General features: G+C 33.1%; 1 protein-coding gene across 1 annotated transcript in view; it reads left to right on the top strand.

Annotated features, from left to right (window-relative positions):
* Nucleotides 1–14,237: 14,237 nt before the first annotated feature.
* Nucleotides 14,238–18,775, top strand: part of LOC114329703 (tubulin-specific chaperone cofactor E-like protein) — a 130,056-nt gene continuing 125,518 nt past the window's right edge. The window contains exon 1 of the mRNA XM_050650576.1: nt 14,238–14,526. The gene's annotated coding sequence lies outside the window, so the exon portion shown is untranslated. The remainder of the gene's footprint in view (nt 14,527–18,775) is intronic.

Genomic DNA, 18,775 nt, shown 5'->3' with positions numbered 1-18,775 from the left:
TGAAACGAATATTTTAGCAACAATTCAATTGTTAATTAACAATTTACAGTCGCAATAACAACCAAAATAATCATGAGCCATTGATCAAACTTAGAAAGATTATAAAGGTGTGGTGCCTATTTAATATTTTGTCGACAAAATATAAATTTTTCATTTTTTTGCATAATCTTTAAATATTTTAAAAAAATTGTTATAAACAAATTAACATTTCTTAGAAATTGTTTATTATATTCTAATTTTAAAAAATACTTAAAATGCGCATTTCATAGGTCTTGAAAATGAATGTTTTAAAAAAATTTTCCAACCATTTGCAAAAAAGTTAGGAAACTGCAAAATAAATATACGATATCTTCATTGTTTATAATTTGTTTTAATTGTTTCAAAACTTAAAAGTGAGTCTATGGTACAATCTAATTACTCACAAAAAATGTGAAAAATTAGTGCAATGGTTATATTTTAATCAAAGATTAAAAATACTTTTTTTGTAATTTTTAGCGCGAAAGTAGGCTTGATACAGAGCTGGAGATAAAATGTTCACTCGAAGCGACTGACACGCTTAAACTCGCGCGAGTTTTTTATGTGGGCGGGTAGCTACGATACTGTATTATTCTACTTTCGCGCGTGTAAATTACAAAAAAATATATTTATAATCTTTAATTAAAATATAACCATTAAGCTGATAATCGATATTGTTTTATAAATAATTAGCTTGTACTTTAAACTCACTTCTACGCTTTGAAAGAATTAAAAAAAATTATTAACACCGTAGTAATAGTATGTTTATTTTGCTGTTTCATAACTTTTTTGAAAATGGTTGCAAAAAAGTTTTAAAGCATTCATTTTCAAGATATTTGAAATGCGCATTTTAGCTATTTTTTAAAATTATAATATAATAAAAACTTTCTGAGAAACGTTAATTTGTTTATAACTATTTTTTTTAAATATTTAAAGATTATGCAAAAAAATAAAATATTTATATTTTGTCGACAAAATGTCAAATAGGCATCTCATCTTTATAAGATTTCAAAGTTTGATCAGTGCGTCGTAATTATTTTGGTTATTATTGCGACCGTAAATTATTAATTAACAATTGAATTGTTGCTAAAATATTCGTTTAATTTTCACCAGCTTCTGAAACTATAATCTAAACCAAGAAGGCTTTTAAGTCACCAAATTATTTAACTATTGGTAAATAATTACTTATCTAAAACTTTATTTGAAAATTAAAGATTTTGTTGGGAAAACCCGCATTTTCTGAGGAAAATTTTCGTTGGAGCAGATCGGAAAAAACACGTCTCTATGCAGAATTTAATCACGGTGAATTTTTATTTGAGTGTTTTTGTTGTAAACTTAAAATCTTCGGAGTTCTAGAGCAATAATTGAAAAAAACACGATTTTCGGGCGCCATTTTGTTTATAAAAAAAGTAGCACACTATCTGAGGACTTTGCATACCTATATTATTAATATATAGGATCTTATAATTCGATTCCAGCAATAAAATTGCTGGTAAATAACTTTTCCCAAAAATGGCCTATTCTCCGATAATCAGCCCAGACTAGTATAAGAATTTGATCTTTCAATGTATTATTCTTTTTTTTTCGAATTAATGCTTTTTTTATATAAAATTGTTTTTCCGTTTTCGTTTCTGTACTTTCAAAATAAACTAAATTAATTCCATAAGTCAAAAAAGTCGGAACCTAAAAATTTTTGACTTAGGTTCATAGATGATGTGGCAGAGGGAATGGGTAGCCGAAGTCGAGAAGGCGGCCTGGACGAGATCCCTGATTCCAGATGTGGTGAGGTGGTACGAGTGCCGGCATCGGCGCATCAGCTACTATTTCACACAATTTTTGACGGGACATGGATCGTTCAGGAAATTTACTCATCGTATAGGGAAAATCGTGGACGATTTATGCCCTGAGTGTGAAGTAGTGGATGACGCGCAACATGTCGTCTTCGTGTGCCCTGCATACCAGGCGGAACGTACCGTGCTGCAGCTGGGACTGGGATCCCCTCTAGGCGAGCCTCAGGAGCTAATTGATAAAGCTATCAATAGTAAGAGAGACTTCGACCTGATCATTGCTTTCGTCACGAAGGCAATGAAGCACAAAGAGGGGAAAGAGAGGCGACTGCAAGCGGGATGACCGTCTATTTATTTATTTTTTTAACGTTTTTTTTGTGCCGTAGAGGGCAGCCAGTGGAGGAGGATCCTTTACATCCAACCTGCGCTGTCTGTCTTATTTTAACTAGTTTTCCTTATTTATTTATTTTATCTTGTTTTATCTCTTTATTTACTTCTTCAATCTTATTTATACAATATTTATCATTTTAAATAAATTTTATTACTCAAGTGTGTTGCGTGTTGTAAGCGGTAGTCAGCAGGGGGAGGACTTTTTACATCTGACCCATGCTGATTGCCTTTGTATTGTTTTGTTTACTTTCTGTTTTGTCTTGTTTTTTTAGTCTGTTTTTGTTTTGTCTCAGGTAGTGAGGGAAGATCTTTACACCCAACCTCACTGACTGCTTCCTTTTAACTGTAGAATGAATGGGTATGGGTGTGAGAGCGAATTGATGGCAGCACGAATGCTTGGAGTTGCTCGTAACTGTCGACTGGTATCCTTTTGCTAGTTTATGTTGGATTGATGGCACCCTGGTCGCCCCTCCCGCACATGGGCTGCACGGGACGGTCTTTGTGTGGGGTGTGTGCGGGACGGGGCGGCTGGGTGGCCACTTAATCTACGGAGTGCACGCAGAGGGTGCCCGTGGGGAGTTATGGGTAAGGTCGACGGGTCATACATGCTCGCCAAGAGCGGTTCCAGACCTGTCGGCTGGAGGAAGAGGAGGTGAGTTTAGTCGGTAGGCGGTTTCGGCACGGTGAAGCGTGACGGACCGAATCCGACACACCTGGGACACCTTCCCAGATGGTCTTTTGAAGATTCTCACCTCCCACAAAAAAAAGTTTCATACATGATGCTTATAGTACCTTTTTGTAATTATTTTAATAATTACCCTAAAAGGTGAGAGAGATTTGTTTCCAGTTCAGTGCTTCTACGGAGGTGCTCTGACGAGATTTTTGAAATCGAAATGTGCATAAGCACATGCATAGTGGAGGCCCTATTCTGAAACCAAATCTCAATCATCTTTTACTTTTAAATTAATTCCATCCACGCTTCAGCGTCAAACTCCACTAAAATTATTTTTAAATTTGATTTTGTTTCTATACGGTATTTTTATAGATTAATTATTGTTTGATTATTGGCATGTCCGTTGAGTATAATATTGTTGGAGGTTTTCTTTTTCTTCTTAAGCCTTAAGTTATCTGACTTTGGACATAGGCCTCCCCCAATTCAATCCAGTCTTTTCTATTTTGAATTGGAAAAGACTGCAAGACTTGTACACACTTCTAAATAGGTCAAAACGGCAAACAGGTGTATGTTTTCAAAAAACTTTTGATAGTGTGTAAAAAATATATTTTATATCAGCTAAGTACTTTCAACACATAACGTGCCATCATCAGAGCTTCCTAAAAGGACATATTTAAGATAAGATTTTTTTCATATATCTTAAATATGTCCTTTTAGGAAGCTCTGATGATGGCACGTTATGTGTTGAAAGTACTTAGCTGATATAAAATATATTTTTTACACACTATCAAAAGTTTTTTGAAAACATACACCTGTTTGCCGTTTTGACCTTTTCTATTTTGTGCCACTTGTTTCCAGTTGTGTCTCCAATCTTCTTAATGTCATCAGCCATCAGCCCATCTCATTTGTGGCCTTCCTCTGCTTCTCCTTCCTAACCATGGTCTTCATTGTTGTATTTCGTGGTTTCATCTTTTATCCTTCGGTCGGGCATTGTGACCTGCGAAGCTCCATTTTAATTTGGCAGCATGTTCACCTGCTTCTTTTACTTTGGTTTTGCTTCTAATCCATTTGTTTGTTTTTTTCTCTATAAGTCTCACCCCGAGCATTGATCTTTCCATCGCTCTTTGTGCCTTTACTATTTTATCCATATTGGCCTTGGTGAGTATAGGGAGGATACACTGATCGTAAACCCTGGTTTTCAAAAATTGTTCTATTTTAGTGTTTTGGAGATTTTCTAGAAGCTATAAAAGTGGATGTAGGGAGATTTGAATCCAGACAACTCAAATTAAAAAAAAATGGAATAAATTTAAAGATCTTAAATTGACCATTTTTTATATTTATCATTGGAAGTAGCTATCAGATTACCGAGTACTGTATTTTACAAATATTTATGTGTATAGAAAACATTTGAGTAGAATGTCAATAAACACATTATCAGCTGTTATATTCTAATTAAAATAACAATTTTGTTATGCAAATGCAATAATCTTGTGTTTTCCTATGTAAATGAGGTAGGTACATACTTTTATTACATGTCAGTTAAATTAACAAAATCAAGGTCGTCGTAAGTTTTAACATTTTTTTCCTTATTGAATACAATCGAGTTTCTTTATTATTAATTAAAATTCAAATATCGCTATGGGAATGTGGCTTATACCGTTGACTTTGAACTGACCTACAATACAGCATCTTTTTTCGAATATTCCTTTCATAATACAATTATACCTATCGATTTAATTCTCACCTTGAATTTAGATATTTTTTACGAATTACAAATAAAAATGTCGGTGTGTCAAACACAAATTTAAACTATTATGATAAAATTGTTACTGAACCACAACAGTGGCACACCATGAGTTGCAATATTATTCGGTGTATTTTTCTGGTTATTACGATACCAGTACCAGTTTTCAGAATATACAGGGTGTTTGGTAAAGAATGGGCCATAGCTTAACCATAGATTCCTGATGTTAAAATAGGTCGATTTAAGCTTACTTACCAGTACAAAAGTTGATAATAACCAGTGGCGTAACTAGTCTGACCTGCGCCCCAATGCAAGTATTCCTCGTGCGCCCCTATTCCCAGACCTATTCTCCTCCCCCCCCCCCCAACGAAACTAACAACATTTCTCCAGAGAAAGATTATACAAAGAAATATAACGGTAATTTTAAAGTTAATTATTAAAAAGTTATTATTCAACAAATTAATTGAAAGTAAAATTAAGGGGCTATCCTAGTGTAAAAGTACGAAATTCACATACTTTTTTTTTTAATTTCTAAAATAAAAAGAACTGTACCAATTATTTTGAAAATTTGCATGAGCATTGCACCGTGAAAATAAACACAGCTCCACTGCTGCAGTGATTGGGACTAATAGAGACCCTGAAACATGACATTCCAAAGTTATTATTGAAATATAAGTTATTTTCTATACCATCAACTAGGGGTATTTGATCGGATAAAAAATGTCAATTTGGCGGTTTCTGAAACTGCAAATGTTTTAGCTAATTTAAAAAAAAATTCAACACTTCGTTATTTTCCCAAATTTTAATATTTTTCAAACATCATAGTTGATGGTATAGATAGGAAATAAGTTGTTTTTTATTTTCACGGTGCCAGTATCTGGCGCATAAATCGTTTAATTTTTAATATTTTTTAATGAAAATTGTTTTACTTCTTTTTATAATACATGCCTATGCCAATTTTCAAAACAATTGGCACAGTACTTTTTATATTAGAAATTCCCAAAAAAACTACTTATATGAATTTCGTACTTTTACACTAGGATAGCCCTTTAAGTTACTGAACATTTCCAAATACCAATAATATAACTGAAGTAAGGATCACATTATATACTTACAATTAATTAATGTACTTTTTAGGACGATAAAATATACACTACTTACTTTACTCAACATTTTTTATTTATTTAGTGCCCTATACAATATAGTATACATGATATCGCAAGCAACAATATAATGTTTATGTTCCGTTTCTCAAACTTTGATTAATTTTACTAGATGATGCATTCTTACAGTCAAACCTACCTACAGCTCAAAGGAACAACACTGTACGTTAATTCCTATTCCCTGACAAAGCTTCTGCGGCTCTTTGTTTCTAGGAACAGCCTTGATAACTTTTCTACATCTAAAGACCGAGCTCTTTCATGTTCAATACTAATTACTAATTACACTAGATCACACAGTCTAGTATTGGACATAGAGTTCCTTAAGTAGGTCTTTATTATTTTTAGTTTAGAAAAAGATCTTTTACTACTTGCCACAGTTACGGGTAATGTAAGAAACATTATTAATACTGTACTTACGTTTGGGACACTTGATGCAATAAATTTCCTAATCAATAAATTATTCCTAATCAATAGATAATCAGCCAAGTGGCTGATTTTGCTTATTTTATTACTTTTGATATCGTCTTTGACTACATTTCTAAAGCAAATTACTTCATTGGTCAAAGCATGAGTCACATCAGATTCATATTTTTTACAAAACTCCGAGGCTGACTTTACAAGTTGTTCGTCAGAAAAATATAATAAATTATCTGGGTTTAAAAAACTGAACGTGTCAGTTATACATACCATAGATTTAAACCTTTCGTTTAACTGTGAAATAAGAATATCAACAGCTCTCAAAAATACCTTAACTTTAAAGCAATGCACAGGATCACTAAACTCATAGTCACTAGAAAGTTCGTCAAAAAAAGTCTTTACTTTTCTTTTGCGTTTGGAGGTCATTGTCAGTTTTTGGCGCCCCCCTAAGGTCTGCGCCCCAATGCACCGCATTGGTTGCATTGGCGTTAGTTACGCCACTGATAATAACCTAAATACAGGGAGTCAAAGTTAAACTTTTATTTTATTTATTTTTGAATATTTCCTCACAGACATGGGAAAACAACACGAAATTTGGCAAGTGGTACTTGTAATGTACAATCTACTAAATTAGGTTAAACAAACGTTTCTGGCTACTACCAGAGGCGTACGACAGGGGAACATGAATGGATGATCCTTCCCAAATTCTACGCCACTGGCGGAATTGCTATTTTAGTGTAATTTTTTGATTCTCCAATACTTTCTATGTAAAAAACATACTTTTCATTCGTAACGATAAAGCCATTAGTTTTCGAGATATTTGAAGCTAAAATCGAAGGAGCCTAATACATTAATCAAAATAAGTGGGCCTTTTCATTTTTACCTTCAAATATCTCGAAAACTAATGATTTTATCGTTACGAATGAAGAGTATATTATTTGCATAGAAAGTATTGGAGAATCTAAAAAGTATGCTAAAATATCAGTTTTATCAGGGCGTAGAATTTGGAAAGGGTCAACCATTTACTTTTCCCTGTCGTACGCCTCTGGTATTAACCACAAACGATTATTTAACATAATTTAGTAGGGTGTACAGTACTACACTCTCTGCCAAGTACCATAAGGATATGTCAAATAGTTTTATAGTACCGGGCACACATATTTCTTAAAGTTTTAAATAAAGAATAAATTATTAAAAAAAAAGAATACTTTAAAATAATTTGACATATCCGTGTGATACTTGGCAGAAAGTGTAGGCACTGTAGACCCTACTAAATTATGTTAAATAATCATTTCTGGCTACTACTAGAGGCGTACGACAGGGGAAAGTGAATGGTTGACCCTTCCCAAATTCTACGCCTCTGATGAAACTGCTATTTTAGTGTTTTTCGGTGTTTTTCACACTATTGAGCAAGTCTCTTTTAGCAGCTTCATGCTCTGAGATCGAGACTTTGTATTAATCGATGCTCAATTGACCTTTGCACCAATTAATGAATCAAACGGGAAATCGGGAGGAAGGTAGAGAAATTTTTAGGGGAATGGCAGCTGCATCATCTTTGGATCAAGGTTCAAAATTTTTTTGAGCATACCTATACTGTTTTTTATGGATTTATGCTAATAGACCTCGTGCCAATCCGGGCCGCGATTTTACAAAATATACCCGCTCTCAGCACAAGCTCCTCCTCCTACGTATACGTCATCCAGAGCTGTAAGAATCCCTACCCGTTATCAACAAATCTTACTAAATATACCCGATTCCAGCACATATGGTGCCATTTGAACCTTTTAACAAACTACTATGCAGTAATCTTGAGTGTGGAATCATGCTCTGATAAAGCTAATTTTAACGTGTGCGTATGAACAAATCTAAACTAGAAGATTTACAAATCTGCCACAAATCTGCCACAAATCTAATGTGCCAAAAATCTAATGTTGTTTTAGTCACATGATGACAAAAGAACACAGTAACTTGAATACTACAGCTTCAAATATTAAAATTAATTTAGAGTCATCCAAAACTCAAATTTTACCATCAGAACATTTTAATGAAACTTGCTCTTTTGAGTTCACGAAAATTATTCGAGATCTAAAATCAGAAAACGCCAGAATAGTTGCCCTAACAGAACAAAGTATTATCAAAGAAAATAAGGATATAATACTTAGATTTGTTCAATCACTCAAGCGTATTACGACCCCAGCACGATTAACTCGATTCTTCGTCCATACAAAAATTAACACCAACTAAGTTAATCAAAGATCAGGGTATTAGTCAAAAATGAAAGAGACCAAAATTAAACATTCACTTATTACATAATAACATAAATAAAAATCGACCCAGCAACGCTAAAATACATTCAATGAAGCTTTGAAGCTAACTTCTGTATTAACTAACTCTTAAGAGCATAGGCGCAAAATTTGCTTGCAATGCTTTTTAAAGGCAGTCATTTTTTTCGAATCCAGAAAAAGCTAATAAATATTTTTGAAAAATTTAAACGCAGATTGTAAGATTACATTATTAGCGATGGCCTAAAGTCCCTTAGAATAAACCAAAGGCCAATAAGATATTTAAAATTAAAAATTACACTCAATTTTCTATTTTTCTTACCCCTGTAACACGTAACTTATTAAAATAAACATTATAGAAGTTTTCAGGGACTTTCGGCCCTCTGTGATAATGTAATCTTTGATTCTGCGTTTAAATTTTTCAAAAATACTAATAAGTTTTCTCAGGATTCGAAAAAAATTAATGCATTTAAAGAGCTTTGCAAGCAAATTTTGGGCCTACCAACTTAAATTATTTTTTATCTGTAAATTTATCTGTAAGCCACGCCGCACACCAAAGAAACATGAAACGAAAAACATGAAACATGAAACGAGAAACATGTTTCATGAAACTAAAACACTGCTAAACAAATCTCAAAGTCCGCCTACCAATGAAACGAGTGTGATTCATGCTCATGACACATTTTTATTTTCGGAGAGTTTCATAAATGGCCGGATGTATATTTGTTTAGCACTGTTTTATTTCCATGAAACGTAAATTACGTTTCATGTTTCTTTGATGTGCGGCCTGCCTAAGTCTTATAAGTTTTAGTGCACGTTTTAATGCAGGTAGGCCAGGGACCGAAGCTTTTCACCTCGCAATTTTTACAGAATGGATCGATTTGCTTGAAAATTTGAGAATAAGTAGTGGATAGTCCAAGGATCAAAATCTATATGATGCCGAAAGGCGCTTTTACCATGGGGGTGGTTGCCACCCCATCTCGGGGGTGGAAATTTTCTATTATATTTTGATTGCAAAAGTTGATAAAAACATTCATTATAAGCAAAAAACGTTCTATACATTTTTTTGATAAAATTAATAGTTTTCGATTTATTCGCTATCGAAAGTGTTAGTTTTGTATAGAAAAAAGCAATGTTTTTCGATATACATACTCATTTACGATTCACTTAATTTTTGCCGTAGAAAAATTTTTTTTAACCAATTTCTTGGGAATTAAATAATAACCTACAGTTTTATATTGAAACAATTTTTCGTATCCCTGATGCTAATCTTTCTATTCTGAAGAAAATTGCATTTTTTACCAAACTACAAAAATTCTTTATTCGCTTTTAACTCCAGTTTTTTAAAAGCTAATCATTCTAAGCCAGTCACACTTCTAGAATCTATTAACAATACATATAGGTCTGGATCCTGCGTATGAAAAAAAAGTTGATTAATAGCAAGCTGAAAATTTGTTAATAGCTTAAGGGTGCCTAGTCGGATAAACTTTGATATATGCGAACACTGGAACAGGGGCAGTTTTAATTGTGGAACAGGTTAAAAATTTGGAACGGTCAGACCACGAAAACGGCACATTTATTTTGTCCGACAGAATAGACTTAAACTCTCCGAACAGAGATTAAACTTTCATGTAAAAATGATACTGCTATTTATCACCTGTCATAATTCCTGTCATTTGACATATTCTACATGTTCCGCTCCTTAAAACGCCCCTTTGGTGATAAATAGCAGTCTGATTTTTGCATGAGAGTTTAATCTCTGTTCGGAGAGTTTAAGTCTGTTCTGTCGGACAAAATACATGTGCCGTTTTCGTGGTCTGACCGTTCCAAATTTTTAACCTGTTCCACAATTAAAACTTCCCCTGTTCCAGTGTTCCCATATATCAAAGTTTGTCCGACTAGACACCCTTAAGCTATTAACAAATTTTCAGCTTGCTATTAATCAACTTTTTTTTCATACGCGGGATCCAGACCTAATAAATAAATAAGAATGAATAAGGCCAATGACTAAAAACACCGCTAACTTACATTATTATGCTTACAGAAGGATTTCTCCTTTATTTTTTTCAAAAAAATATATTGATTTTTTAACCGTAACTTTTTTTATTTTTATTAATATTAACTCTTTTTATAATCCTCAGTCGCAAAAAGAGGTGACTTTGAAAGTGTTGGTAAAGGTGGTTTTTTCATATTATTACAAGTTTTAAATGTCAATAGCTCATTCAATTCTTGCCGTAACAAAAATTTTTGCAAACCAGTTTCTTGGGAACTAAATAAGCTACAATTTCATATTTAAACATTTTTTCAAATCTCTGATGCTAATCTTGCTATTCTGAAGAAAAGGTCATTTTTCTTCAAAACTAGAAAAATTCGTTATTCGCTTTTAACTCCAGATTTTTAAAAACTAATCATTCTAAGCCGGAAAAACTTCTAGAACCTATTAACAATACATAAATAAAAAAGACCAAATAAGGATAATGATTAATTTTAATTAGGGTGGTGATTAGGGGGTCGCTTGCGATCACTTTTTCGCTGAAAAAAATGGGGACTGACATTCTTTTCATTATAAGTCACTTAATTTTTGGGCTAGAGACTTTTTTTATTTCTGGAGATAGATATTTTTAAGTACTTTAAATTAGTTTGAACAAGTTGTCCTCGAAAAATGCATAGTTTTCCCGTCTTTTGACTTTGAAACTACAATATTTAGCATTTGACGAAGAAGAGCCAACATATAATAAAGCATAGCTCGATTACTATTGGTCTTAAAGGAAATTTAAAAAGAAACGGTTTTGTTTATTTTTTCAAACGGTACATTTTTGTAAAGTAAAGTTGTTGTGATCAACGCAAAAATAGGAAAAGAGCAACAATACCTACCAACGATAGGTAAGCACAGCCTCCATGAAGTATGCAATGACAATGACATCAGACTAATAAATCTAGCAACTTCCCTTAACATGGTCATTGCCAGCACATGCTTCCAGCGAAAAAATATTCATAAGGGAATGTGGAGATCTCCAGATGGTGTTACAGTAAATATGATCGATCGTGTTCTTATTGACTCTAGACATCACTCAGATGTAATAAACGTATGCAGCAGACGAGGGGAGAATGACGACTCAGATCATTACCTAGTGGAAAGTAGAATAAGAGTCAGAATCTCAAACATAAAAAAGAAAAGGGATCCAAAATTGAAAAATATGAAATAAAAAACTTAGCAGACAACAGCAAAAAGGCCAAATACAAAGAATATATAAAAGGAAGGTATAGAAGACAGACAAAAACACGAGGATATAAACAGAGAATGGGAAGCGTGTAAAAACATCATACAAGACGCTGCCAAAGAGACCTTGGATCTACAAAAAAAAAGGTCAAATCAACTGAAGGGAAGTGGTTCGATGAAGACTGTCGTAACATAACAGAGAGAAAAAATAATGCATATCAACGATTACAACAACGACACAGAACAAGACAGGCAGAGCAGGAATATAGAATGCTAAGGAGAGAAGAGAAGAAAATACATCGCAGAAAAAAAGATAACATATAGAAAAAGAACTCAAAGAAATTGAAGAATTAAATAAACCAACAGAAACCAAAAAATTCTACCAAAAACTTAACAAAAGCAGAAAAGAATTTACACCAAGAACAATGATATGCAGAGACAAAGAAGGATATATAGTAACTCAACAGAGTAAAATACTACAAAGATGGACTGAATTCTTCAAAGAAAAGTGTAAACAAAACGGAGACCCACTATACCATGGAATTATACTGGATCAAACCGATACCAGAGAAACAACCCCCCCTCCCCTTCAGTAGCTGAAATGCAAGAAGCAGTTACCAGACTGAAAAACAACAAGTCACCTGGATTGGACAATATTAGCGCAGAATTAATAAAAGAAGGCGGAGACTCCCTATTGAATGCGATACACGAACTAATAGTCAACATATGGAATAATAAACAACTGCCACAAGACTGGAATACCGGAGTAATCATTCCACTACATAAAAAGGGAGATCAGCTTGAATGTAAAAACTACCGGGCAATAACGCTACTGATTGTGGCATATAAAATACTGTCAAATATTGTGTATGAGCGACTGAGACCATATGCGGAACAAATAGTTGGGGGATATCAATGTAGTTTCTGCAGGCAGAAGTCCACAATAGATCAGATCTTCGTCTTGAGGCAAATCTTGGAAAAGACTAGTGAATTTAATATACACACACATCATCTCTTCATTGATTTTGAGAGTGTCTATGATAGTATCCATCGAGAATTTCTGATCCACGTCCTGAAAGAGTTTAATATTTCAACTCAACTCATTGATATAGTAAAAGAAACACTTAAAGTACAAAGCAAAATTCGAATTCAAAACGCACTAACTCACTAACAGATACAACCATGTTAGAACGGGCCTACGACAGGGAGATGCCCTATCCTGTATTCCATTAAATATCACATTAGAAAAAATAATTAGAGATTCAAAAGTCAACAGCAAAGGAACAATAATAACAAAAGTGTGCAAATATTGGCATTTGCAGATGATGTTAATATCATAGCTAGAAGCAAAAGAGAAATGATAGGAGCATTTAATGCGATAGAACGAGCGGCCCAAAACAGTGGCCTAAGTATTAATGAAATAAAAACCAAATACATGAAGGCCAGCAAATCGACAGGCCAAAGAAACCTACAGAATCTGAGAATATGAGACTATAACATCGCAAGCGTAAAATTTTTTACATATCTAGGTTCACTAGTTACCGCAGATAACAATGTCAGCGAAGAAGTTAAGAGAAGAATACATATTGCTAATAAAACATATAATGGACTAATTAAACATCTAAGACCTAACAACATCATGAGAAAAACCAAATGCGAAATATACAAAGCCCTGATAAAACCGGTCCTTACCTATATATGGATCGGAGACATGGACACTGTCGAAAAGAGATGAGAACTTATTAGGTATGTTTGAACGAAAAATCCTCAGACACATATATAAGGGGGTGAAAGAAAATGACGTATGGCACAGAAGATATAATTTTGAACAACATACAACGAACGCGACGTCATAACATCCATAAAGATCGGACGTCTGCGCTGGATCCGAATGCGCTGGTCCTAATCAACCGAAGTGTGTTCAAATCGGGTATATTTAGTAAAATTTGTTGATAGCGAGTAGGGATTCACAATCACAGTTCTATGCGTAGGGTAGGAGGTGGAGCTTGTGCTGAGAGCGGGTATATTTTGTAAAATCGCGTCCGGGCCTAGATAGTGGTGATAGACAACAGCATGCAACATACGTTTTCAATATATTCTTCGGAAACCCATGCAAGTCTTGCTTCATATTATTAAATATTTTTCTAAGAAAATTTTTGTAAGCAAAACTATTTCAATACATAGATACCAAATACCAAGATACCTATCTATACTTTCTACACTGCCTTTGTTAGATTGGTGTTTTTTTTTTGTAAATAATGTGATATGTGATACCTATTACTTTCAGAAAAACAGAATTATTACAAATTGTATGTAACAGATAATAAATGATAAAATAGCTAAACTAATAGCACTCAAATTAATCTAATCTACTGCATCTCAGATTTTAACATAATTACACATGATAATGATATGCATGTTTTTAAATGCAATTGACATTATTTGAATTTAAAGATAAATATAATAATCTTATTTATTATTTATATCAGATAGATTAAGTTGAATAGTGGGAGAAATCAAGTAATCTACATCAAATAGTAATATCAGCTGTTCGCGCGATACGAGCAGGCAGACCAGCTGATCACAAAAACAAACGGCAGCGTTTCCCAGTGAGTTCGCGGCTAGCTGACAGTTCTCATCGCGCGTCAGAGTAGCTGTGTGTTCTTCTTTTTTAATTTGTTTGGGATCAATTACTGGCTTACGGACGATTTTCCAGAAACGACGTAGTGTTACGTGATTTCTGTGAGTTTGAAAAGTGATGCCAAAAACGTCGAAACGGCCGACGTTTATTCCTTGTGGACGTATTGACGTTCTTCCTTTGTTAAACAGAAACAGGTAAGCTGAAGCGTGCTCGGGAACTCCCGACTCTTATCGGTTTGTTATGTAAACTGTATTACTAATGCGTTTTCCGAGGTGAACGCTTGCGCGGCGTTGCCTATGTGTGTTAAATGTCGCTATTTTAACGAATAATAGTCGCTGATTTTTGCAAGGTCAAATAATGAATTATTCTCTTGCATAGAAACAAAAGTACAAGTACCTAAGATAATAATACAAAGTTTGTTTCTAATAATAATATAGTTTATAATACTTTTATGTATAAAATGGTTGTATCAACAATTTTTTTATGATTTTACCATGTAGATAAGGACACTCAATTTTTATTGTCCTGAAGCTATTTTCTTATGGCATTTTAATACAATTTGCTATTTTTAGTAGGAATACACTACAATTTTCCTTTAAAATTAAGTTTATTTGACGTTTCGATCTCCACTTCGGAAATCGTTACCAAAATACAAAACATAAATTAATTTCTTGTAAAGCATTAATTAACATTCAAAACAACAAACACATTGAGATCTATTTTATCTAAAACTCAACCTAACAATGAACAAGAAAGGACAAAGAATTGTATTTATAAAATACCTTGTGAATGCGACAAGGGCGGATCCAGGACCGATTTTCGGGAGGGGCCATGAACTTTTTTTGGGGAGGGGTACCAAGGGGTCTGGGGATAATTTTTAAAAATTAGGGTTACAATGGTGAGTTTTAAGGTACTTTTCACACACTTTTGAGTGCCATAAAGACATTCAAAACTTATCGTTATTAAAGTCAGTACCGATTCCTACACATTCCTTCGTATCCAAGGGCAGTTCTTTCAACACATTCTATGTTTCACAATGCTTCTCCTGTCAGGCATTGTTTCCCTCTATCTTGATTTTCACTAATTATTTTTATGTTCTCATAAGCGTCAATGAACTTGACAAACTTTTCATGAATGTTGTTATTGTGTATGTATCTCAAATTTAGAAAAAGCTGTTCCACGTGGGATACGTCGGTCTTTTCATCAAATTTGGCAGAGTAATAATTTGCACTTTAACTCTAATTCATTATTTGTTCAATTTTTTCTTCGCCACAACATGTTATCAATTGATTTTGACTGGTGCTATTAATGTATGTTGCCCGAGAAGATGCTGTGGATAGGTGCTGTTTAGGAGTCTTATCTCCTGATGCGATTTTAAATCTTAACAATTCTCCTCGTTTATAGGTCCATCATTTTCGTAAAGAAGCAGAAGGCCATCATCACGATGGCCTTTTAGGGGAATGTTTTGACTACCTACGAACACTATAGACTCTACTATGTATTGGTCGTAGTCTTTCTCTATTTTCTAGTAGCTGTGCAGACCTGTGAGAGTCTATCTGGTTAATGACTGACTTTTGCGGGTTGAGATAACTTTGTAGAAAATCCAGCCCAACCTGACCGTACTCCTTGTGGTATGATGTATTTTTATGGGTCTGTATGGCTCCGTCTTTGCCCATGAGTTTGGCGAAAAATGTTAAAGGTTTTGTGACAAGGCTTTGGCCTGTAAAAACCATATTTTTTATTAGAAAAATAAAACGCAATACTTGCAAAACAATCCCTTTTGAATGTGCGAAAGTACCAACCAACTTTATTCTAAATGCTGGTGACCCAAGCATAACTCTTAATTTCTTTTTAAACTTTTTGTGTACAGAATATGCAAATTCATACGATTTTGATGACTGCCAAGGTCGATCTAACAATTGGCACTTTGTAAAATTATCAACATTTTAACTTACAAAATATCCTATGCCATTCTTGAAGCTTCCGTTATTGGTTTTGTTCAATTCTAGTTCAGAAGACATACTTATCCCCTGTTTTTTTGAAGATATTCTTCTTTAGCGGCGAATCGATTGAGGGTAAAATTGTACATAAATCTGCGCGCCTGCGCACACTGACAGTATGTAGTTCTGACAGTATGTAGTTCATTGCTAATCTTTCAAGATAGGTATGTATGTATCTGTAACTGTGCAAATAAGTCATTAAAAGAATATATTAGTGTTTTTAGGAAATGTATTATTTATTATAATTCTTGTGTTTTTGGATTTGTGTTTCTCTGTAGTAAAATAATAAAATATTATGTAAGCATAACATTTTTACACTATATGTCGCCGTGTTGTGTAATTATATCCGAAACTTACATGTCAATCCCTAGGGCCTCGCTGGAGTAGTGGGTAATGCGTTAGCCCTGAGATTGGAATGACGCGGGTTCAATTCCTGGGCGATTCATATTTTTTTTTTATTTTTGGTTGTTTTAATAAAAAAATTTTGAAAGTGGTAGGTAAGAAAGTTAGTTTGATTTTAAAATAAAATACAAATAACCTTTTAAGTAAGTATATTTACTTCGTTTAATTACCTATTATATAATAGAAGAATATCTTCTTACGTGCGTACAAAGTACACACACATTCTTTTTTTTACATATATATGTGTTTGAAACTAAAAACATTTGAAATGTAAATATTTAAATTTCTATTTTTTTAATTCTCAGAGGGGGCCATGGCCCCCATGGATCCGCCCTTGGAATGCTAACACTTTTGTTTAGAACTTAGGTGAAACATCTAAACCATTAAACGTTAGAATAAGTGAACATCAATCTTATATTAAAACAAGCTGAAAATGCGAGCATTATCATAACGAAAACTTTGTTTATTTGCGTATTTTAATTCATAATATGGAAAATTGCTATTATAAAAAGTTGTTTAGAATTAAAAATCATGTTTTGATGTGCAATTATATCATTATAATTTAAATATTTTGAACTATAAAGGTACTTTACTCTTGATCGAAATTTATATTTTTTATATACCTCGTATAAAATTAATAAAATTTGATATATGATGGTTGCATCATAAATCTTAGACCATAAAGAGCTTTTTATGAAGAATAAGTTTTCTTCGTCAAATTAAAAATAAAAGAGTTATATGAAAATGTTGTTGGTATCCATAATTTGAGAAAAAATTTCAAATATTTTTTTCCATTAGAGGGATGCACATATCAGACCATAATTTTTTATTCCAAACAACATTTCATATGGTCGGTTCGCTAAACTTAGACACAACTGGCTAGTGATTTTAGTCAGTAATTTTTCCAATTTGGTAAAAAAAATAATTATTACTAAATAATTAGTAATTTTGCCAATTTTGGCAAAATTGGCAAAAAAATTGGCAAAAAACTGAAAAATTACCTACTAAAATCACTAGCCAGTTGTGTCTGAGTTTAGCGAACCGACTATAATAACAATTTTCATTTCATAACAAATGGAAATTCATTTATCATTAAAGGGGACCGTATACTCGTATAAACCTTTTTAAAGATTTTAATAAATTATTGCTTTCAAAATATACTCAAATTGTAATTTTGAACATATTATTTATTTTATATTATAATAATTACATTCACTATCAAATGTCATTGATATTTTATTAATACTTCATTTAAAATTTAGTTTGACATTCACGAAGTGTCAAACTCAAAAATGTAAATAACCTACCTATGCTTTGCTTGACAAATTCAGATTAAAAAACTAGCCTACTTACTAGCAACGATTTCAGCTGACGGTTAGTGTGTCGGCAGAAAATAAAATGATTGTTACGTCACATTTTAGACTTTGAGGTCGATTATCTCGAAGACGGTTAGAGATATCGAAATGCCGTTTTCAGATTTGGATTCAGAAGACAAAACTACATAAGAAACCATCGATAAATCTGCTCTAAGTATTGCAGGAGCGGCAACGCAATAACACACAGATTTTGCGAATTTATAAACGAAAAGTTTTCGTTGAAAATAGAGAATTTTATAGATTTAAAATATGTAAACACGCATGGGAAAATAAAAATACTAGTTCAGTAGAAAGATTCAAGTATAACCCTGAAAAAAACAGATGGTAAAAAGAGAAAAATAAGGGAAGTGGCTCTAATTAATAAAATAAATAAAGGGAATAAAATCGTCCTAGGAACGCAACTCATAAATATTGGCAATATCATTTTAAATTCATTTACTTTAAAATGTATAATATATGTCTGAATTGTCAATATTAATGAGTCAGACAAAATAAATTAGAAGAATTTTTAACCAAGTAACAAAAACAAAATTTGTTTAATTTATTAATGTGTTGTATTGCATGTAAAGAAAAGCCTCCAGGAAGGTATAGTTATGGTTAGCAAGTACAACCATTATTTGTAGTTAAAAAATTTTTGGTCCATCCTTATTACTTGACAGCATCTT

Source organism: Diabrotica virgifera, chromosome 5 (assembly GCF_917563875.1).
Source record: "Diabrotica virgifera virgifera chromosome 5, PGI_DIABVI_V3a".
Taxonomy (NCBI): domain Eukaryota; kingdom Metazoa; phylum Arthropoda; class Insecta; order Coleoptera; family Chrysomelidae; genus Diabrotica; species Diabrotica virgifera.
Note: the sequence above shows the minus strand (reverse complement) of the source record. Positions and strands in the feature narration are given on the sequence as shown.